The following is a 23,947-nucleotide window of genomic DNA, read 5'->3' as shown; positions in this document are numbered from 1 at the left end:
AAGCAGGTAAGAAACCAACCTTTAGGACTGATTTGAACATCACCTTCATTTGCTGAAGTAGCCAGGAGAGTAGCGTAAAGGTGTGAAAGACGGCCAGGTGAGGGTGGCTGTGACCTGTGTTGGCTCCCAGAGCAGCAACCTCCCGTGGCAAGTACTAAGTACCAGGTGAGCTCAGAATTTTCTGCTTGTCAGAAACATGCAAGTGTTTTAAATCAAAACTACAGTGAGGTACCACCTCATACCAGTCAGAATGGCCGCCATTTAAAAAAATCTACAAATTTAACAAATGCTAGGGAGGGAAGAGAAAAGGAAACCCTCTTATAAACTGTTGGTGGGAATGTAAATTGATGCAGCCACTATGGAGAACAGTATAGAGGTTTCTCAAAAAAACTAAAGAGTTGCGATAGGATCCAGCAATCCTACTGCTGGACATATATTCAGAGCAAACTGTAATTCAAACAGATACATGCACCCTTATGTTCATAGCAGCACTGTTTACTATAGTCAAGACATGGAAACAACCTACAGGTCCATCGACAGATGAATGGATAAACAAGATGTGTGTGATATGTATAAATATATATATATATATATATCAATCAATAGATAAATATAAAATGATTGTGAATTTATGATTAGTAGATGCAATAGTATATAGAGAATGGATAAGCAACAAGATCCTACTGTGTAGCATGGACAACTATATTCAATATCCTGTGACAAGCCATTATGGAAAAGAACATGAAAAAGAGTATATATATATATTTAACTGAGTCACTTTGCTATACACTAGAAATGAACACAACATTGTAAATCAACTCTCCTTCCATAAAATACATTTTTAAAAAGTAGATGCATGTCATTAAAAGAAGCTTACATCCTCGTTGTTGTTCAATTGCTAAGTCACATCGGACTCTTTGCGACCCCATGGACTGCAACACGCCAGGCTTCCCTGTTCTTCACTATCATCTCCCAGAGTTTGCTCAAACTCATGTTAAATCAGTGATGCCCTCCATCTTTTCCTCTGTCACACCCTGCTCCTCCTGCCCTCAATCTTCCCTAGCATCAGGGTCTTTTCCAACAAGTCAGCTCTTCGAATCAGGTGGCCAAATTATTGGAGCTTCACCTTCAGCCTTAGTCCTTCCAATGAATATTCAGGGTTAATTTTCTTTAGGATTGATTGGTTTGATCTCCTTGCTGTCCAAGGACTCTAAAGAGTATTCTCCAGCATGATTCAAAAGCTAGTAGGAGGAAGTAAAATCCAAACATACCTAGCTACTTAACCTGTGAGTATGGATAAATGCTTGGAGATGGATAAAGCAAGATGATGAAGTAAGTTTCAGTGGAATTTTGTGTTGGATGGTGGGAGAAGTCACATCAGAGAGAGACCTGACTGTTCTGTAGGTATGTGGGAGGAGAAAAGACAGAGAGAATAGCAGATGCAAAGGCTCTGGGGCAGGCGTGCAATTGCTGTGCTTTAGGAAAGTGCAGATGCCAAGGGGATGGAGCAGAGGAGTAGCAGGGAACGAGAGGTGAGTCAACCAAGGAGCCTAGGACCAGACCATGTGGGGACTTGGGCAGGTGATGAGCACTCAAGTTTTGTCTACAGTGAGATGGGAAACCAGCGGAGATGAGAGGCCTGTTCTGAGTTCTTCCTGGCTGCTACATGAACAATAAAATTACAGGGATCACAGTGGAGCAGGATGTCCACTTAGGCTACTGTATCCGGCTGGCCAAAAAGTTCATTTGGCCTTTTCTGTAAGATCTCCGGGAAAACCTGAACCAAGTTTTTGACCAACCCGATAATTCTTTGGGAGGAGGTGATGATGGCTTCCAGCAGAGCAAGAGTGATAAAGCTGAGAACACGTGGTTGGAACCCAGATCTGGTGTGTAAAGTAAGACCCGCTGATCGGATCCAATACCCAAAAGGAATCCCATGTGCATCACTCTGGAGAAGACGAGAGACACTCCAGGCAGCTGGGTTCTAGGCTCTCAGCCCAGACGTGACAGATGGGTCTTTGCCCTTCATCTCCCATGAGAGGCAAACTGAAAGAAAATTGACTTTCTGGAACATCTGAGGCCCAGAAGAATAATCCTTTGGGAAATCCAGATAAGCAGCACATTGAAGCAGAAACATGTGAGCACTAGACTCAGCTGCTGGGATCATCAAGTAAGTCACTGAATCGCTCTGAAACTCGGTGTCCTTTTTTGCAAATATGGGACAAGGACAATGGCCTGCACAAGGGGAAGTTGTGAGTACCTGATGAGATAGAGGTGGGAGGCATCCATCCTCCTTGCTGTGATAAGGAAGTGCAGGACCAGTTTCCATTCTTGGAAGCTCCCCAGAATAAAGCCAGAAGAACATGAACCTGGGGGCTTCCCTGGAGGCACAGTGGTAAAGAATCCGCCTGTCAATGCAGGAGATGCAAGAGACGCGAGTTCGATCCCTGGGTCGGGAAGATCCCTTAGAAGAGGGTTTTGGCAACCCACTCCAGTATTCTTGCCTGAAAAATTCCACAGACAGAGGAGGCTGGTGGGTGATGATCCATGAGGTCACAAAGAGCTGGACATGACTGAGTCCTGGGATTGTCCCCAGTGAGTCTAAGCTAACCATCACTGATCCTTCATCTCAAGCCAGGTTCCCACCACCAGGCATGCACCCAAGGCCTAGCCAGAGTATGCACTGGGTATTCAGTTTAATTTGGTTGAGATATATGCCTGTCTCCTTCACTCTCCTTAGCAATATCCGTCGTTACCTCCCCAAGTTTAAGGAGCAAGGACATTTTCCTTCCTGTATGTCTCCATCTCTTGTTGCCAGCTGGAAGATAGTACCCATGGGAAAAGGTCAGGGGAGTCAGGGCTAATCAGCATTTATTGTGAGCTTGCACTTTGTCATGGGCTTTATAGTGATTTAATTCTCACAATCAACCCCATGAGATAGTTTATCACTATTTACAGATCATAAAAATAAGGCAGAGTGGTGTCTAAGGGCTGTTCCACAGGCAAAATGCAGAGCTGGGTTTAAACCTAGATGAGTTAGGAATGGTCAGTTGGCCCAGTCAACATCCTTTGAGACTTTATAGATGGAAAATCTAAAAACTGTACTTTGCAGACTCCCAGGAAGCCAAGATCCTGCATATTAGGGATCTGTCCATCAGATGTTCTCAAACACAATCAAACCTCAGAACTACCTTATAAGGTGATAAGCAGCAGGCTGAAGCAACCTTTACCTGGTGTGGATCTAGCAAGGGCCAGTGTCATTGCTCTGGATCCAGCAGTTCTGGCCAAACTTCCCCAACAAGAGCTAAAGTGTGTTCCAGGAGCCCCTGGTGGGACAGTGTTTCCTGAATTTCTGAATTCCTAATCAGCAGAGGCTGCAGCAACTCCTTGGTAGTCCTTCTCTGTGGGTTTCTAATCCCACTCTGGAGCTGGTTTCTCCAGCTCTTGATTAATTAATCACATTAATTTGACAATGATTTTGTAAAGTCATTCCATCTAGTAGCCCCCCTTTCTGTGTATCACGATGAGGGGGCTTTCTGTGAATGGCAGCTGAACCCCTACTGACAGACCCAGCTCATCTAATTCAGCACCCAGTAGAGTTTAGGGCGCAATTCCCAAACACTTGGCCAGACCAACCTAAGAGATTTCCAATGAGTGATGATGAGCTGTTGAATACAATTAAGTGGCAAAATTCACATTTCTTCAGCTGCTCTCAAGGAGGCTTATTTCCCAAGGATAATCTCTAGCCATGGCTGATGGCATTTTCTCCATCCCCTCCCCCTCAGTAGTGAGAGGAATTCATTGTTCTCGAGGGCCTTCGTAAGGATTGAGGACCAGGTGATGAAAGGTAATAGCTTTTCCCTTGAGAAAATGTCCAAGACATGTATTTCCATTAAAAAGCATAATGCCTCCTGAAGCCAAATATTGTTTTCTGTTTTGTTTTGGGTTGTCTTTGGCTGTTTGATGTCAGCCTTCATGAATATGGAAAATTGAGAACTGGCCATGGCTAATCCATTTCTCTACCAAGGAAAACTAGATTTTTGTCCCGGGGCCAAAAAAATAAATAAAAATCAAAGTTTCTATTTGAACCCTCTCTATCTTATATAAGCAGTGGAATCCCTCATCCCAGTAATAACACATGTTAAGAATTCTTGAACATGGACGCATTAACCACACAGTTGCACAATAGAAAAATGCAAATGCGAGGACTTCACCTCTTTGGTCTTCATCATTCAAATTTCACACTTGGGCCCTGAAGGGTTTTTTTTTTTTTTTCATTTTGTTTTTGTTTTAAAGGAAAAGTGTTTGGATGTTCTATAACAAGATGTTGTTGTGTTGTGACATAGTTGTAAAGTACACCTGGACACTGAACTATCCAATTTAAAACGGATTTTTAAATTCACTTAAAAGAAACCGATCTCTTGTCCCCAGTTCTGTCACATCTGACCTGCCGTATTCTTGGTTTTCTCCTCTTTGTGTTTCTGTGTCTTTTGTCCCTCTATTCACTCTTCCCTTCATGGATTTTGTGTTTTTGTTTATCAGGTAATTGAAAACATTTACTATTGTATATACATCTTTATAGAAGCTTCAATGACCCATCTACAAATTTCCATTAATTGTAGAGAGGATTGAAAACACAGCAATAAGAGCAAAGACAGGATGTGAAAAGATGATTGAGATCAGCTCAGTGGGACTTAATACCTGGAAAATCTGTTAATACAGCAATTAAAGTGAAAATCCCCCTTGAAGTAAACTCAGAGTCTTAATACCTCTTGCATTGCGGCATCCTCAGATCCACTATTTTATTTTCCTCCTGTAGGAAATTCACAAGGTTCACTTTCTCCCAGAAATGCTATTTTTTTAAGTGCTTTTTAATTTTATCAGTATTCTTAAAAAAAACTGGGTGCATAGGGAGTCAAAATGACCGGGATCAAATGAAAAGCAGAGGAGGCTTCCTTAATGGTAGGCTTTATATTCCTCTGTTTATTTATCTACTGACTGTGCTGTGTCTTCGTTGCTGCACAGGCGTTTTCTCTAGCTGTGGCGAGCAAGAACTACTCCCGTCTAGTTGCAGGGCTCCAGCTTCTCACTGCTGTGGCTTCCCTTGTTGTGGAGCGTGGGCTCTAGGCATGCGGGTTTTATTAGTTGTGGCTCTCGAGCTCAGTAGTTGTGGTGATGGGCTTAGCTGCTCCTCAGCACATGGGATCTTCCCAGATCAGGGATTGAACCCACGTCTCCTGCATTGGCAGGCAGATTCTTTACCGCTGAGCCAACCAGGAAAGCCCTAGGCTTTATTTTCTGACCAAGAGAAGAAATGATGGAGTGTTATCCCTCTGCCAAACCTGGCAAGTGTACCCCCTAGGTCATCCACCTCCCTATCTCCTACCATCCACACACACATCATTGTTCTCACCCTAAATGAGATTGAAATCTCAGAGATGATAAATATTTCAGCAGAAGCATTGATGATGCAAAGCTTGCTTGGTATGTGTGCTTCACATATGAGGTCTTACTTATGCCTTACAAACATCCTTTGAGTTTTTTGTCATCACCCTCGTGGCACGCGAGCAATAAAACTTCAGCAAGAGGAAAGTGACTTTGCCAAGGTCATGTATCTCTTAAGAGGTTATAGGTCTCTAAACGAGACCACACATTCTGCTTGTGAAACAGCTTCAGATGAATGAAAATGTCATGTGCATTGCAGCTGCACTGCACCTGTGGCTCCTCCCACTTCTGCCAGACTGTATGGCTTGAGGCAAATTACCCAACCTCTCTGTGCCTCAGTGTCCCCATTTGAATAATGGTGATGATACTCACATATTGCTTCCCTCACATGATTGTTGGATTTAAATTTAGGTAATATATTGAGACTTCCCTAGCGGTCCAGTGGTTAGGACTCTGAGCTTCCACTGCAGGGGTTGCAGGTTCAATCCCTGATGGGGAAACTGAGATCCCACATGCTTGCAGAGTGTGGCAAAAAAAAAAAAAGCAACTATACGCCAATAAAAATTAAATAAATGTAATTAATACATGTAAAGAGCTTAGAAGAGCACTTGGTTCACAGTAAGCACTATTTGTGAGCTGCTGCTATTATCATTATTATTATTTAGAAATTTTATGCTCAGCAAGTGGTTCTTCCAATATTTTAACAATTTGAGACAGGATTGGAGAGGGAGTGTGTTGAGCTTCTCTTAAGATGAGAGACATTTAAACATTAATGTGGCAACTGCTACTCACTGCCTTCCTCATCCTCCTTCTGCCTTCTTTCGTATTTACAGAATCCTGACTCTCTGCAGAGGAACAACTGTCTCAGCTATAAGACTACATTTCTGAGCCTCCTCTGGTCTTATGAAAGGGATTCCAAACAATTTCTGGAAAGGTTTTCCTTTTTTGCTCAAGGAGCTTTCTTTCTCCTTGTTGTTTTCTCCTTCATAATCTCCCTTCCTGAATTGCTGACTGAAGGAAGGATGTGGTGCAGCCATCTTGTGATAATGAGGCAGTTATAAGAGGAAGGCCATGCACTAGGTCATGAAGATGCAAGATGTTATGCAAACCTGAAGTGCCTACTTCTACACTCGTGGCTGTTTGAGAAAAAGGAATCACTTCTATGGTTTCACTTTCAAGCTCCTGAGCACAATTTCTAGCCAATACTAACAGTGGCCTTCAGTGGACCTAGATAGAGAGATGGGTGTCTCTCAGCTGCCAGTTTTCTGGGCCCCTGAAAATGTGTGCACCAAACACAGCCACATCTCATTCTTCTTCAAATGTACACCAATTGTCATGCTGTTCTCCCAAAGATCTCATGCTGGAACATGAGCTCTTCACATGTTATGGCAAGGCTTCACATGTCATCTCAGTCCTGCCTTGCCTGTGCAGGCCTGGGGAATGTGCTAAACTTTCCAAATACTGGTCTCTGAGCATAGATAGAGACAATCAAAGCTGCTTCACTGGGTTGTTCTAAACCACACTCGATAAAGCTGGAAAGGATCACAGTTGGTTCCTGTTCTTGAAACATGTTCGGTGAATGGCAACTATGAATACCATATCCTGCCCACCTCACATCAGTATCAGAGACTCACTTCTATTTGACTGTATAAACAGGAACAAAGTTCTACTTCAAAAAGAAGGGCGTGATTAAGCTCTGTCAGCATATGTGTGTGTGGTCAATTTTACTTTTCTTAAATACGTGTTTATTTGACTACACAGATCTTATTAATAGTTGCGGCACTCAGAATCCGCTGTCTTCGTTGCAGCATGCAAACTCTTAGTTGTGGCATGTGGGATCTAGTTCCCTGACCAGGGATCGAACCTGGGCCCCCCGCATTGATAGTGTGGAGTCCGAGCCACTGGACCACCAGGGAAGTCTCATGGTCACTTTTTCTTGACCACCGTGTTCGTTTAGTCATCTGCATGTTGTTGTGTTTCCAGAGTGTTTTTCAAAAGAGATTAATGTTTTTATTGCACTGTAGTTGATTTAAAATGTTATATGAGTTTCACGTGTACAGCATGGTGATTTAGCTTAGTTTTTTTTTTTTTTTTTTTTGCAGATTAGATAACATTGTAAGTTTTTTATAAGATATTTGATATAATTCCTTGTGCTCTACCATATCCTTTTATTGCTTATCTATTTTATACATAGTAGTTTTTAATCTGTTAATTCCATACTCCTAATTTGTCCCTCCCCACTTTCTTCTCCCCTTTGGTAACCAGAAGTTTGTCTTCTATATCTGTAAGTCTGTTTCTGTTTTGTGTATATATATTCATTTGTATTATTTTTTTAGAGTCCACATACAAATGATATATGGTATTTGTCTTTGTATGACTTATTTCACTAAGCATAATATTCTCTAGGTCCATCCATGTTGTGCAAATGGTATTACTTCGTTCTTTTTATGACTGAGTAATATTATATCATGTATATATCACGTCTTCTTAATCCAGTTGTCTGTTTTGGGGCACTTGGGTTGCTTCTGTATCTTGGCTATTGTAAATAGAGCTGCTATGAAGGTTGGGACATATGTATGTTAATCTTATAATGTCAATTAGTATAAAACCAGCTGCAATATAAAAATTTCCCTTATAATGAAACAAACGTAGGAATTTAAAAACAAACCTACAATAGAAGCATATGGCAAACAGGAAGCCTCCTACCTTGCTGGTAGAAATGGAAGAAGGTGCAGCAACTTTGGAAAACTTTGTCTTACAATGCTCAACATAGCTTTACCACGTGACCTGGCAATTTCAATACTAGATATGTATGCAAAAGAAATGAAATTTTATGTCCACACAAAGACTTGCACACGAGTGATTTCAGCACCATTATTAACAATGATAAAAAATTGGAAGCAGCACAAATGTCCATCAGCTTATGAATGGGGAAGCCCAATGTGTGATATTCATGCAAAGAAACAGTAAGCAATAAAAAGAAATGGTCTGTTGATAAAGATAGCAACATGGGCTGAACCTCAAAACCATTATTCTAAGTGAAAGCAGCAGACGCAAGACCACATATTGCATGATTCCATTTACATGAAAAATGTCCAGAGAAGGCAAACTGTTACAGAGACAGAAGGTAGATTAGTGGTTGCTAGGGGCTTAGGATAGAAATGGAGATTAACCGTAAATAAGCATGAGGGATCTTGCTAGGATGGTGGAAATACCCTCAAAATGGTCTAGATGATCGCACAATTTGGGAAATGTAATTACAGTGATTGAAATATACACCAGCAATGGTTGTATTAAATAGTATTTAAAATGTACTTCAATACATATGTTTTAAAACCCCAAAGCTGTTTCATGGTGAAGAATTCTTTGTGTATTTTAAGAGTCAATGGAAATAGGAAGAATTCTGAAGGCTAGAGTATTATCAAATAAGAGGTAGACATGCCTTGGCTAAGTCAAAATTAGGGTGAGGAAAGGGAAGGGTGATGGGGTACAAGAAACTGTGAATGTTGTATTAGAGAGTCAGCCCCGATATTGAACACCTATATCGTTGGTATGATGTTGAGAGAAAACTACATTATTGGGAAACTTCATGGTAAAAAGAGTGGAAATCCTATTAAGAAAGTTTTGTCATAGACTCACCTTGAACACAAATGAAAGCACTTACACGTAACTTTTTGGGAAGTAAGTCATCCGTGTACAGAAATGCTTCTAAATTTCTTGATTATCATCATCCAAGTGTCACTAGTATCAAACAGATATAATACTCATAGAAAATAATACATCTTTGTAAAGTTTTTTTTAAAGGTTGTAAAATTTGTATGTAATTTTCTAAAAATGTCAAGTATTTCATCAGGCAAAGCTGCCAGGAGACTTACCCATGAGGCTATTATAAATCGAAGGAATTTCACACTTATGATCTGTTTGGCTTTAATGAATTGGATTTCGTGCCCTAAATGGCTGTGATTGTAAAAATATGTTTTAAAAATTAGGATGTAGTGGGCTTTCCTTATCAAAATTTGTGACATCTTTCTATTTCAAGTCAACAGATTACAAATTAATATTTATGTGCGGAGACTTTCTGAAGGTATCTGGTATTAGTTTTTTCGACTAATGGACACTGTGATTTCTGTTTCCCATCACAGAACACCTGTCTTTTTTTTCCCCTTTTGTATCTTGTTTTGTTCTTTCTGACCATACCACAGCATGTGGGGATCTTAGTTCCCTGACCAGGGATCAAACCCGTGCCCCATGCAGTAGAAGTGCAGAGTCTTGACCACTGAACCACCCAGAACACCTGTCTTAAACATCATCTATAACTAGATTGTCAACATTCAGACTCTCCTTCAACAGTCCCCACCTCCACTGGTGAAAGGAAGGCTTTGGTAATTAATCATGATGTTTTTCCATTAAGCCCTGACCTAGCTTCAGACTGCCACTACCAATCACCCAAGTTTGCTCTTGATATGCAATCTATTTGCTAGCCCAACTCTGGAAGAATCAGGCCCCCTAATGAGAATGTCACCAAAATGTCATGAAAGAGAGTGTGCTTTCTGTGACAAGACAGGACAGGGACAGTGACTGTTACCAGTGCAAAGACTTGCAACCCACTCAGTCATGTAAGTCAGTCCACTGTGGCTTATTTCCATTGTTTTGTTGTTGTTGGTCAGTTGCTCAGTTGTGTTCGACTCTTTGCAACCCCACAGACTGCAGCATGCCAGGCTTCCCTGTCCTTCACCAACTCCCAGAATTCACTCAGACTCATGTACATTGAGTCGGTGATGCCATCCAGCCATCTCCTCCTCTGTCGTCCCCTTCTCCTCCTGCCCCAAATCCCTCCCAGCATCAGGGTCTTTTCCAATGAGTCAACCCTTCACAGGAGGTGGCCAAAGTATTGGAGTTTCAGCTTCAGCCTCAGTCCTTCCAATGAACACCCAGGACTGATTTCCTTTAGAATGGACTGGTTGGATCTCCTCGCAGTCCAAGGGACTCTCAAGAGTCTTCTCCAACACCACAGTTCAAAAGCATCAATTCTTTGGTGCTCAGCTTTCTTCACAGTCCAACTCTCACATCCATACATGACCACTGGAAAAACCATAGCCTTGACTAGACAGACCTTTGTTGACAAAGTAATGTCTCTGCTTTTCAATGTGCTATCTAGGTTGGTCATAACTTTTCTTCCAAGGAGTAAGCGTCTTTTAATTTCATGGCTGCAGTCACCATCTGCAGTGATTTTGGAGCCCCAAAAAATAAAGTCTGACACTGTTTCCACTGTTTCCCCGTCTATTTCCCATGAAGTGATGGGACCAGATGCCATGATCTTCGTTTTCTGCATGTTGAGCTTTAAGCCAACTTTTTCACTCTCCTCTTTCACCTTCATCAAGAAGCTCTTTAGTTCTTCTTCACTTTCTGCCATAAGGGTGGTGTCATCTGCATATCTGAGGTTATTGATATTTCTCCCGGCAATCTGGATTCCAGCTTGTGCTTCTTCCAGCCCAGTGTTTCTCATGATGTACTCTGAGAGTTAAATAGTTAAATAGGCAGGGTGACAATATACAGCCTTGATGTACTCCTTTTCCTATTTGGAACCAGTCTGTTGTTCCATGTCCAGTTCTAACTGTTGCTTCCTGACCTGCATACAAATTTCTCAAGAGGCAGGTCAGGTAGTCTGGTATTCCCATCTCTTTCAGAATTTTCCACAGTTGATTGTGATCCACACTGTCAAAGGCTTTGGCATAGTCAATAAAGCAGAAATAGATGTTTTTCTGGAACTCTCTTGCTTTTTCCATGATCCAGCGGATGTTGGCAATTTGGCCTCTGGTTCCTCTGCCTTTTCTAAAACCAGCTTGAACATCTGAAAATTCACAGTTCACATATTCCTGAAGCCTGGCTTGGAGAATTTTGAGCATTACTTTACTAGCGTGTGAGATGAGTGCAATTGTGCAGTAGTTTGAGCATTGTTTGGCATTGCCTTTCTTTGGGATTGGAATGAAAACTGACCTTTTCCCTGTGGCCCCTGCTGAGTTTTCCAGATTTGCTGGCACATTGAGTGCAGCACTTTCACAGCATCATCTTTCAGGATTTGAAATAGCTCAACGGGAATGCCATAATCTGCAGAACGCTTTTTCATGTTTCTGTGCAGGAGAGGTAAAACAAAGAAAGGAAACTATCAAATAATATGATTTCAGTTAAAATGTCAGCTGTGCTAAGTCACTTTAGTCATGTCTGACTCTTTGTGACCCCATTGACTATAGCCGACCAGACTCTTCTGTCCATGGGATTTTCCAGGCGAGAATACTAGAATGGGTTGCCATTTCCTTCTCCAGGGGATCTTCCTGACCCAGGGATCAAACCCACGTCTCCCGCATTGACAGGTGGATTCTTTACCACTGAGCCACCAGGGAAGCCTGAAATGTCAGCTATACTATCTGAATGAATGTTTGTATATATGCATAGTTTTTCATAAAAGATTAACATATTTTGGCTTAAAGGTATATTCTGTGTATTCTTCTTCCACATCAGTATATACCGAATTACTTATTTCTTTTAAAAAAAATCTGCATGATAATCAAAAGGAAAGTTTTACTATAATTGATTCAGCCATTCACCTACTGACAGGTAAGTCTCTTCCCAATATTTTGTCAGTGTGAATAATTCTGCACACATCCTTATGTACTGGGAATTTACTACTGAAGATAAAATCCCAATTGAGATTTATGGGTCAAAGAATATTTAATTCTTTAGGATAATAAGCAAGGCCAAATTAATTTTCAGAACGCCAAAGCATTTCATTTGTCTGACAACGTTTGTGAAAGTTCTTATTTAGCAACAAGCTCCCTGGACTTAGATGTTAGCTCATTTTTTCCTAATCTGATGGGGAACTGTGTAATCTTTGTGGTTCTATTTTGTCTTGACTGCTCATAAGGAAGAGCGTTTTCCAGATGTTTTCTGGCCTCTGGCAGCTTCTCTTTGGGGATGTGCCTGTTGATGCCCTATGCTAAGGTTTTGGGTTTTTTAAATTAATTTATTTTTTATTGAAGGATAATTACTTTATAAAATTTTGTTGTTTTCTGTCAAACCTTAACATGAATCAGCCATAGGAACACATATATCCCTTCCCTTTTGAACCTGCCTCCCATCTCCCTCCTCATCTCACCCCTCTAGGTTGATACAGAGCCCCTGTTTGAGTTTTCTGAGCCATACAGAAAATTCCCAAAAAACTAGGAATAAAGCCACCATGTGATCCAGCAATTCCACTCTTAGGCATATACCCTGAGGAAACCAAAATAGAAAAAGACACATGTATCCCATTGTTCATTGCAGCACTATTTACAATAGCTAGAACATGGAAGCAACCTAGACGTGCACTGACAGATGAATGGATAAAGAAATTGTGGTACATATATGCTAAGGGTTTTGTTTCTTGTTGTTTGTCTTATAACAAGGGCACCTTATTATCTTTAAGTGTCCTTGTCCTGTGTCAAGATGGTGACATTTCCGTTCAATGATACAGCTACCATGTATCTCTCTTTTGCTTTTGTTGATGGTGCCTTCACCAACCAAAGTTAAACAGTTATATGGATGTGAATTGTTGTCTATTTTATATGACAGTTCATGATCCCCAAATATGTAAATATTCTCTTAAACACTAGGATTAATGCCAGTAAGGGGTGAGAATAAGAGAAAAGTAGAAAAGCATTATTTAAATTGCTATATGATTTGATTAATTGAATGAGCATGAATTAATTTGAAAATTAAAAATATGAAGAAGGAAGGAAGGGAGGGAGGGCGGGAGAGAGGGAAGAAAGGAAAAAAAAAACAGAAAAATGAAAGTAGTTAGGGGAGGATTTGACCTGAAGAAGCAGGACAAGGAAATCGTTTTGGGGTGGGGGTGACACCGATGGAACTCTTCTGTATCTTTACTGTGGTGATGGTCATAAAACTATACTCTTGTCGAAACTCACAAAAGTGTGCACAGTAAGAAGAAACTGTACTGTATGTTAATTGAGCATAATCAGTTTCATGAGAGAAAAGATTCCCATTATATGAATCTAGCTTTACCCTGATGACAAAATTTGACAATAGTTGAAAAACAAAGAAAAATAAGGGTCAACTCATTTGGGAGCATAGGGGCCAAAATCTTACCTAAAACATTAGTAAATCAAATCCAACAGTGTATTAAAAATATGACCAAGTAGAGATTGTGTTGGAATACAATTCAGTAGGTATTCAACATTAGAACATCAGGGAATCAGCTTTAGGAGTTTCTCCAGTGTCTCTGCATTATTGCATTTTAAGGAGAGGATTCTTTGTTCAGGGGTCCAGGGGGTGTTGTCCTGGACACTGAGGGGTGTTTAGCAGTATCTCTGGCCTCCACTGGGCTTTCCAGGTGGCTCAGATGGTAAAGAATCTGCCTGCAATTCAGTAGACATGGGTTTGATCCCTGGGTTGGGAAGATCCCCTGGAGAAGGTCATGGCAACCCACTCCAGTATTCTTGCCTGGAGAATCCCATGGACAGAGGAGCTGGGCTATATATAGTCCATGGGGTCACAAAGAGTCAGACATGACTGAATGACTAACACTTTCACTTTTTCACTGGTCTTTACTACCTAGATATCATAGTAACCTCCATCATATATGACAATCAAAAATATGTCCAGAAATTGCCAGATATTCCCTGGGTGGCAAAATCTCCCCTACATGAGAAACTGGTTAAAATCATTGATCAGTAGAATAAATAAAGAAACATGTGATCATCTTGATGTCTTATAAACATCTGAAGAAAATGTCTCAAAGATTTTTAAAATACACAATAAGCTCAAGTTGTAGGAATGGATGAGAATTTTTTTTAACTATATGAAGACTAGATACCAAAACTCCACATCAGACACCATATGTAATGCTTAAATATGGAAATATAAAAATGTTCCTGGAATCTTTCACCAATTAGTAGGTTTATACTGGGTATCCTATGTCAGTACTCAAAAAATATTGGAGGCTGCACCTACTCTGTGTTGGTTTAGTTGGAGATAGATTTTGGAGGGAGGCAGAAACGAGCGTGTCTACTGGGGTGATGGGGGGCCTTTATCCTTCACTATGTTGTTGGTTGTACTGGCAGCTTCTTGGCAGCAGGGATGATTATCTGCCTTTGTGACTTCCTGCAGGACCTGAGCTTAGTGAGAAAGTACATAAACAGTCTAGCAAAAGAAATAGATTTGCTTTTGGTTTTCCTGGCTGTCCTGTTGGCTCGCATTTTTCCCCTGCTGTTTTCCTCATTTATTGGACGGTTCTGCCATGATGCTGTGCACAGGAAACTTTACTCTGCTTTCTTAGGCATGATTTGGAACTGTCAGCGGCAGGATGTGTGTGGCGATGATTGACAGTTTTTTAAAATTAATTTTTATTGGAGTATAGTTGCTTTACAATGTTATGTTAGTTTCTACTGTACCACAAAGTGAATCAGCCGTATACACATATATTCCCTCTTTTTTGGACTTCCTTCCCATTCAGGTCATTTTTTTTAACGTATTTTATATTGGAGTGTAATTGATAAACAACACTGTGATAATTTCAGGTGTACAGCAAAGTGATTCAGCTATGCATATACATGTATAGATTGTTTTTTAAATTATTTTCCCATTTAGGTTGTTACAGAATATTGAACAGAGTTCCCTGTGCTGTACAGTAGGTCCTGGTTGGTTATTCACTTTAAATATAGCAGTTTGTACATGTCCATCCCAACTCCCTAATTATCCCTCCCCTACCAACCACCCTTGCCCCCTGGTAACCATAAGTTTGTTCTCTAAGTCTGAGTCTCTTTCTGTTTTGTAAATAAGTCCATGTGTATAATTTCTTTTTAGATTTTGCAAGTAAGTGATGTCATACAATATACATTTACATTTTAAAAAAATATATGACTAAATAAAATCTAGCGGCTACTTGCTACCTGTGAAGTGAAAGACTGTGGACTTGGCATTTTATATTCTTATGTGATAGGGTTTAACTGTGGATGCAGTGAAGAAAACATAGTGTAGTATAGCTTATATATATATTATATATATATATAATATGAATATACATATATACATATATATAGTGTATATGTATACTGTGTGTATATATATATATATATATATATATACTATTTATTTACTTATTTAGGATTTTCTTGGTTATAACATTAGCTCACGTCACTGCAAAGTAGAGTGGTGGTTCCGGTTTGAGGCAAAGCTTCATTAATTCCCCTGAATGACATCACCAGGGTCAGGGTTTCTATCTTCTTTGCCATATTACTTCTGTGGAAGCCTTTGTCTTTAAGCTCCACACATGTCTTCTGTCAGTGCCTGTCTCCCTCATGGTGGCAAAATACTTGCTGCTGCACCTGAACTTAAATCTTTATCCCAGAGCATCCAAGGATAATAGAAATGCTTCAGGAGTTTCCATGGAATTTCTGGAATTCAGTCCTCTCTCTTTGGCCAAAACTGGGTCATATCCCTCCTCCCTGCGACCCCATCACAGCCAAGACTGATTGGCCAGGTCTACATCCTACACCATGGAAACTTGGGGATGTGACATTAGCACCTCCTGAACCTGGGAGTGAAGCTGGGAAATGGTGGCTCCCCAAGGAAAATACAAGAAAGATGGTGGATTCATTTCCTGCACCTAATTTTCAGGAATAAGGCACCACAAACTAGGTGGCTTCAGATAATGGAAATTCATCCTCTCACAGTTCCATGGACTAGAAATCTGGAGTCAAGGTGTTGGCAGGGCTCTGCTCCTTCTGAAACCTCCAGGGTAGGACTTTTCCCTGTTTCCTTCAAGCTTCTGGTATTGTCAGGAATCCTTGGTGTTCCTCGATTGTAGCACATCCCTCTAATTTCCTCCTCCATCATCACATGACCTTCTCCCTGAGTGTGTATCTGCCCCTGCGTCTTTACATGACTATTTTAAAATTATTTTATTTATGTATATTTATTTATGGCTGTGATGGGTCTTCGTTGCTGTAGGCTTTTCTCCAGTTGTAGTGAGCAGGGGCAACTCTTGGGATTCTCATTGTGGTGACTTCTCTCGCTGTGGCTCCAGAGCTCTAGGCATGTGGGCTTCGGTAGTTATAGCGTGTGGGCTTTGTGCTGTGGGGCATGTGAGATCTTCCCAGACCAGTGATCGCACCTGTGTCACCTTCATTGCAGACACTTTCTTCACCACTGGACCTTTACATGGCTTTTTTATCTGCTTCTGCGACCAACCATTGGATTTAGGGACACCAGCTGTTGAGTTTAGGGCCCTAATACATTATGACCTCATCTTAACTAATTACATCTGCAAAGACCCTACTTAAGATCACATTCTCAGGTTCCAAGTACAGATCTTCCCTGATTTACAATAAGATTATGTCTCAATATGTCTTCATATAACCCATCTTAAGTTGAAAATATTGTAAGTCAAAAATGCATTTAATACATCTAAACTCCTGAACATCGTAACTTAGCCTTGCCCTGCTCAGAATACATACGTTAGCCTGCAGTTGGGCAAAATCACCTGTCACGGAACCTATTTTATCGTAAAGTGTTGAATGTCTCATGTAATTTATTAAATACTGTAGTGAAAGTGAAAAACAGAATGGTTGTCTGGTCAAGGATGGTTGTAAGTGTATCAGTTGTTTACCCTGGTCATGATGTGGCTGATGTGAGATGTAGCTGCCACTATCCAGAATCTCGAGGGAGGATTGAATCACGTATCACCAGGCTGGGATAAGGTCACAATTCAAAACTCAAAGTACAGTTTCTATTAAATGCATATCACTTGGACATCATCATAAAGTCTGTAGACACGACTATTTGAGGGCCAGTATTTAACACCATGTTGTGCTAAGTTTCATCTATCGTGTCCAAGTCTGTGCAACCCTGTGGACTGTGGCCACCGGGCTCCACTGTTCATGGGATTCTCCAAGTCAAGAATATTGAAGTGGGTTGCCATGCCCTCCTCCAGGGATCTTCCAAACCCAGGGATTCATCCGGGGTCTCCTGCATTGCAGGCAGATTCTTTACCGTCTGAGCCACCAGGGAAGTTCAGTGACTTAATTTTGATTCTTTATAATACAGCATCACAGGGCTAGGACACTCAAAGGCGTGTGTGGATTGTGTTCTCACTGGAGGCATAGTGAAATGCTGTAATTCTGCTTAGAAAATATTTTGTAAGGGCTTATTGGGTGTAAGACATTGTTCATTCACAGCCAGCTAAGATGTTTTTAATACTTAATTCATATGACTTCATGGAAAGAATAATTACTCCTTGTTTGTATTTCAATAGATCACTGTCCAAAACCTCTATTACAGTATTTGCCATATTGTTTGATTGTCTGTCTCCTAGAATAGATAAAGTGTAATCTCTCCAAGGTCAAAATAAGAGTTTCCTATTCATGTTGCACTCAGCGAAGTACTTGGTGTGCAATAAATATTTGTGGAACTTGAAACCTTGAGGATGTATTACCATCTTCCAAAGACTAAAGGTTCTAGAATGGTGCTTGCTGGAAAGCGGATTTATCTAATGTTTTCTAATATCGCCTGTATTTCTTAGGGTACAAAAATCACCCCATCCTCCCAAATGGGTTTGATGCCCAAACTGTAGGAAATAGCATAGCTTACTTTCTAGAGGAATTTTCTATCTCAAACTAATGATATTAAATGTACAGAAATCTGCCTTCACTAGATATTGTTTGAATCTGTGTGGCTGAAACTGGACTACTGTAGTTTAACCTTTTTAACCCAATAGAGGATTACAGTTTTCTCATGAAGAAAATTAGCCCAGAGGAAGATGGTCCAGGACTGATGCGTTCGATGTCCCAGGTTGGCACCATCTTTCCACTATCCTGTCCCCAAAGTATGGCTTTCTCCCTGTTGGTTTTCAGACAGCTCTTCCCCTCCTTCCTTCTGTGAAGGAAGAATGAGGCAGGAGTGACACATAGAGCAGGAAAGCTAAGTGTTTTCAGAATCCCCAGCAGACTTCTGCTTCCTAAATGCCTGGCAGAACTGTGCCCTGGCCACCCTGAAGGCAAGGGGAGTCGTTGTTTGTGTTTATCAAAGCTAAGATCACTGCCAACTCAAGCAAAATCGAGGCTCTTATAATAAGAGAAAAAGGGAAATGGATTTTGGATAGACGACTAGCAATGTCATCCACACAGGGTTCCTGAGTAAACAAGTCAGTTTATTCAAACTGCTCCTGCTTCAGAGAGAGAGCTCAGTCATATTTTATTTTCTAAAAAATAGACTTTAGACTCTTCAAAAGCAATGAGTATTTTTGTAAATTTTAGCTCACCGTCTAAAACCTCTATTTTGTAGCATTTACCATAGAATTTGTCTGCCATATATACACATTATATATATGTCATATGTTGTATATATGACATATAATATGTATTATTATATACGGTATATAATATATGTTTATTAAATACACTTATATTTTAAATATAAATACATTGAAAAATAAATATTGATATTATATATATAGACTGTCTTTCAAATGAGATTTTCTGACATTTTGGCTAATTGTTCCAATGCAGACTGTTGATAAGAAACTAATTTTCAAAGCAAATGAACAGCAACAACAAAAAAGGTGGTTGACGGGAGTACCACATTTCAGTCAACTTCTCCTTTGGTAAATCTAGTTTAAGGTGAAGCTTAAACATACATGGGCTTCCATAGTAGCTCAGTTGGTAAAGAATCCACCTGCAATGCAGGAGAACTCTGTTTGATTCCTGGGTCATGAAGATCTGCTGGAGAAGGGATAGGTTACCCACTCCAGTATTCTTGGGCTTCCCTTGTGGCTCAGCTGGTAAAGAATCTGCCTGCAATGTGTGAGACCTGAGTTCAGTCCCTGGGTTGGGAAGATCTCCTGGAGAAGGGTACAGCTACCCACTCCAGTATTCTGGCCTAAAGAATTCCATGGACTGTATAGTCTATGGGGTCGCAAAGAGTTGGACACGACTGCACAACTTTCAGTTTTATACACACATATTATATCCTTCCCTGCCAAGGTACCATATAAAATATAGAAAAGAAAAGAAAAAGCTATGAACACAGAACAGAGAAAGATGAGATATGGGGGACTGGGAAGAGGAAATGTGGGGATCTGTGTGGTTGGAGGGGGCTGGGGGCAGTGTGGCCCCAGGTGTAGGGATGAACAGCTAAAGGGCTGTGTGTCCCCACAGAACCTCAGAGAGAGCTTAGGACTCAAAAATATCAAGTCTAGCAGAAAGCTAGTGTTACGGCCATTAACCAAAGCACAGGCATTCACTAAAACCAGGAACAAAATAAAGATGTCTGTGCTCTTCCCAAACTTTTAACATTTTTTGGTGATATTACTCCATTAACTAGACAAATGAAAGCAATTAGAGGCATAAGAATTGGAAAAGGAGACATGAAAGCATCTCTCTTTGCAGATGATATAGTTATATATCCAGAAAATTCCAAGGAATCAATGGGAAAACTGAGAAAAATAGTAAGACAAACTAATGAAATAATGGATTTATAAAAATCAGCACAAAACTCATAGGCATTCTATATGCAGACAACAAAGACTTAACTTTTTTATTTTTATTAACAAGACTGCTCTTGTAATAGCAAAAATTACATAAAGTGCTGAAGCACAAACTTAGAAAAAAAATTCAAAACCAAAATGTAGGAAATTATAAAACCTTCTTTAAAGTTCAAAAGAAAAATGAAAACCCTATTTCAAAATAGAAAGATATACCATGTCGTTGAATAGGAAGTCTTTACATCATGAAGGTAGTTTTCCTGAAAATAATAAACTCAGTGATCTTTAATAAAATTACTATCGTATTTTTTTTCTGGAGCTATACAGGTTGCTTTAAAAGTTCATTTAGAAAACTAAATGAACAAGAAGATTCATGAATATATTGAACAAGAAAAACACGGTGCAGTATACCTGTGCTGTGCTGTGCTTAGTCACTCAATCATGTCCGACTCTTGCGACCCCGTGGACTGTAGCCCACCGGGCTCCTCTGTCCATGGGGATTCTCCAGGCTAGAATAGTGGAGTGGGTTGCCATGCCCTCCTCCAGGGGATCTTCCCAACTTGGAGGTCAAACCCAGGTCTCCTGCATTGAAGGTGGATTCTTTCCCATCTGAGCCACCAGGGAAGCCTACCTAATCTTATAACATATGAGATGGGACTTCCCTGGTGGTCCAGTAGCTGACTCCATGCTTCCAACCCAGGGGACCTGAGTTCAGTCTCTAGTCAGGGAACTAGATCCCACATGCCACAGCTAAGAGTTTGCATGCTGCAACTAAGACCTGCCACAGCCAAATAGATGAATAAATATTAAAAAAATTAAAAAGCACATCAGAAATCTTGTATAATTAAAGCAGGATCATGGTATTGGTCTTTGTAGTATTGTTACATGGGTAGTGAGATAAATCCATAGGTCATAGTAGAAAAAATTTATCATACTGAGATTTATTATGAGAAAGCATTACAAATCAGTGGAGAAAAGATGAACTTTTTAATAAGAGGTATAGGAATAGCTGAATACACCTTGTGAAAATGACATGATATGCTGCTCTGTGCATATCATACCAGGGTAAATAACACATGAATCAGAGATGTAAATGTAAAAACAAAACACACTGAAGCAATAAATGCAAATACTAGTAGATAATATGGATGAATTCCTCCATAATCTGAAATTCCTCCATAATCTGAGAAAAAAAAAAAAACCCTCCTAGGACCCAAAATTCAGAGAGAAAAAAGATAGACAAATAGGATGACATAAACAAAGCTATGAATGGGGGAAAATTCACCAGAAGGCAAACATAACAAACTTCAGAAAATATCTATAAATTTTAAGACAGACCTAACCATATACCTATGAAGAACTTTTAAAACCAGAGAGAAAAAAGGTCACTTGCCCTAAAGGGAAATGTTCAGAGGTATAAACAGTTTGCAGAAAGTAAAAGCACATGGTCATTCAATATATCAAATATGCTCACTGTTGCTCATATACAAGGAGATGTAAATTAAAAGTGTTTTGAGATACCACATCTCAACCCCCACCCCCAAATTAATTTAAAAAAAATCGAATGTTTCATAGCATCCTCTTTTGGCATAGCCGTGAGGAAGTGAGCAGATGAATTAAAAATGCCACAACTCCTAAGAGAGGGAATTTTATGATATCCCAATGATTAGACAGGCATGTGCTGTTTGACCAGCAATGCCAGGTCAAGAGATCTCTCTTCAATGGACAGTGTCAAATATTAATACATGAAAAGATGGATATGCATCTTGCAAGGTTGTTTGTCATAGGGAAAGATGTGTGGAATTTACCCCTGAAAGGTGATCTCTGCCTGCATTTGAACCACTCGGGTACCACTGCAATGCCCTCATTCATTGCCCCCTGCTCCTGCTAATGATATCAACAGTAGTTTGCCATAGTAACACCTGTTTTGTGAGCTCCATCTGCAAAGAGGAATTGGGAGATGGATTGGGAGAACTTGCAAAAAGAAAGTGTAAGAACCTGTCAATTAGGACTTGGGAGGTAAATGAAAGAATATAGGAGCCTGCCTGCTTGCTTGAGGGTGCCTTAGGCATCAGCATTGTTCATTCCACAGTCATCCTTAGGACCAGTCTTGTGTGTGTGCTCAGTTGCGCAGTCATGTAGGATCTGCGATGCTACAGACTGCAGCCCGCCAAGCTCCTTTGTCCATGGTATTCTCTTAGGAGAATATATAATAATATAAATATAAATAAACCAGGTATTTTAAATCCATATAGACTTTATTTTCTTGCTTCTTACTATTGTTCCATGGAAGTGAACTCACACTGTCCATTATGGACACCACTGGACCCCTGTGGCTATTTAAATTAAAATTTTAAGTGATTTCAGTCACACTGGCCACATTTTTAGTGCTAGAAACCTCTATATTTTTTCTCCAAGTGGAAATAGCTGTATTTCTTGTGATGATTATGATTTTTCTTATATGTATGTTCATTATAAAAATGTTTTTAATAAAAATGTATAAAAAAACTCAAAGATTTGGGACTTCCCTTGTGGTCCAGTGGTGGAGACTCTATCTGCCAACGCAGGGGATGTGGATTTGATCCCTGGTCTGGGAAGATCCTACATCCCTCTGAACAGCCGAGCCACACGCTGCAACTACCAAGCTCGAGAGCCCATGCTTTGCAACAAGAGAAGCCACCGCAATGAGAAGCCCACACACAACTAAAGTACCTTCTGCTCACTGCAACTAGAGAAGGTTCATCGGCAGCAACAAAGACCTAGCACAACCAAAAATAAATAAATTAAATATTTTTGAAAGCCAAAGACTTATTCTAAAAGCATGTCCACTTCCCAGAGTATTACTGAGGTTGGCAGATTTTACATTCCTCTAGTTTTTGTTTTTTTGTTGTTTTTTTCTATCCATTTATAAACATGCTTGACTTTCTGGGCCATTCAAGCATTTCGGTTGTGTTTCTGTGCTTGTATCAAAGTGAGTGAATGATGTTTACTATTTTATATGCATTATTAAGTTCTACTGTCGGAGTTCTGTGGCATATAAATATGAAATAACGTAGTGTTCAAATATGGGTATTTACTATTGATAGGTACCCAGTGCTTTCACACTCTATGTGTAAAGAAATGCTTCTGTTTATCTTACAGAAGTTGGAACAATATACAGAAATGTCAGAACATTGCTGGCAAAATAATCTCCTGAACTGCTGAACACTGTTATTCACATTTCCTACAGGTGGTTCACCCACTAGGTTCTCAGCATCCACAGGATGAAAAATTTTCTCCCGTGGTGTTTTTGTCACTGGAACAGAAATGATTAAAGACACAGAAAATGTTTATGTTTTCTCCAAGAGAATCCAGTAAAATATTCATATTGCTTTGCTTGTCTTCTTCTGAACCTGTGTTCAAGAAAACGTGTCTGTGTATGTGTGTGTATCAGACAGACAGACTTTCTATCTTAATTCACTTCTATTTTCTTTTTATTTTATTTTATTTTTAAACTTTACATAATTGTATTAGTTTTGCCAAATATCAAAATGAATCCACCACAGGTATACATGTGTTCCCCATACCATCTTACACATTCTTTTTTCCCAAGAAAGACATAGGTAAGTTGGAGCAGAGACATACAGACATAATGCTTCCTTTAAATAAAAGTGGATTTCTCTCTGAATGTCTATCCGTCTCTGTACTTAAAAAGTCATTACAAGACTTCCCTGGTGGGCCAGTGGTTAAGAATCTGCCTGCCAATGCAGGGGACACAGGTTCAATCCCTGGTCTGGGAAGATCCCACATGTTGCAGAGTAACTAAGCCTGAGAGCCACAGCTACTGAAGCCCATGCGCCTAGAGCCTGTGCTCTGCAATAAGAAGTCATGCACTGCAATGATGAGTAGCCCTTGCTCGCCGCAACTAGGAAAAGCCCACATGCAGCAATGAAGACCAAGTAAAGCAAAATAAATAAAAATTCGTTTAAA

At 40.0% G+C, this 23,947-nt stretch overlaps 1 protein-coding gene and 1 non-coding gene across 2 annotated transcripts in view; one reads left to right on the top strand and one right to left on the bottom strand.

Moving 5' to 3' along the window:
• Positions 1-23,947, top strand: part of TMEM132D (transmembrane protein 132D) — an 895,992-nt gene that overhangs the window by 525,613 nt on the left and 346,432 nt on the right. The window lies entirely within an intron of this gene.
• On the bottom strand, positions 7,289-7,361 carry TRNAD-AUC. Its single transcript has one exon. It is a non-coding gene; the product is annotated as a tRNA-Asp (tRNA).

This window comes from Bos indicus x Bos taurus, chromosome 17 (assembly GCF_003369695.1).
Source record: "Bos indicus x Bos taurus breed Angus x Brahman F1 hybrid chromosome 17, Bos_hybrid_MaternalHap_v2.0, whole genome shotgun sequence".
NCBI classification, from domain to species: domain Eukaryota; kingdom Metazoa; phylum Chordata; class Mammalia; order Artiodactyla; family Bovidae; genus Bos; species Bos indicus x Bos taurus.
This window is presented reverse-complemented; position numbering and strand designations above follow the sequence as displayed.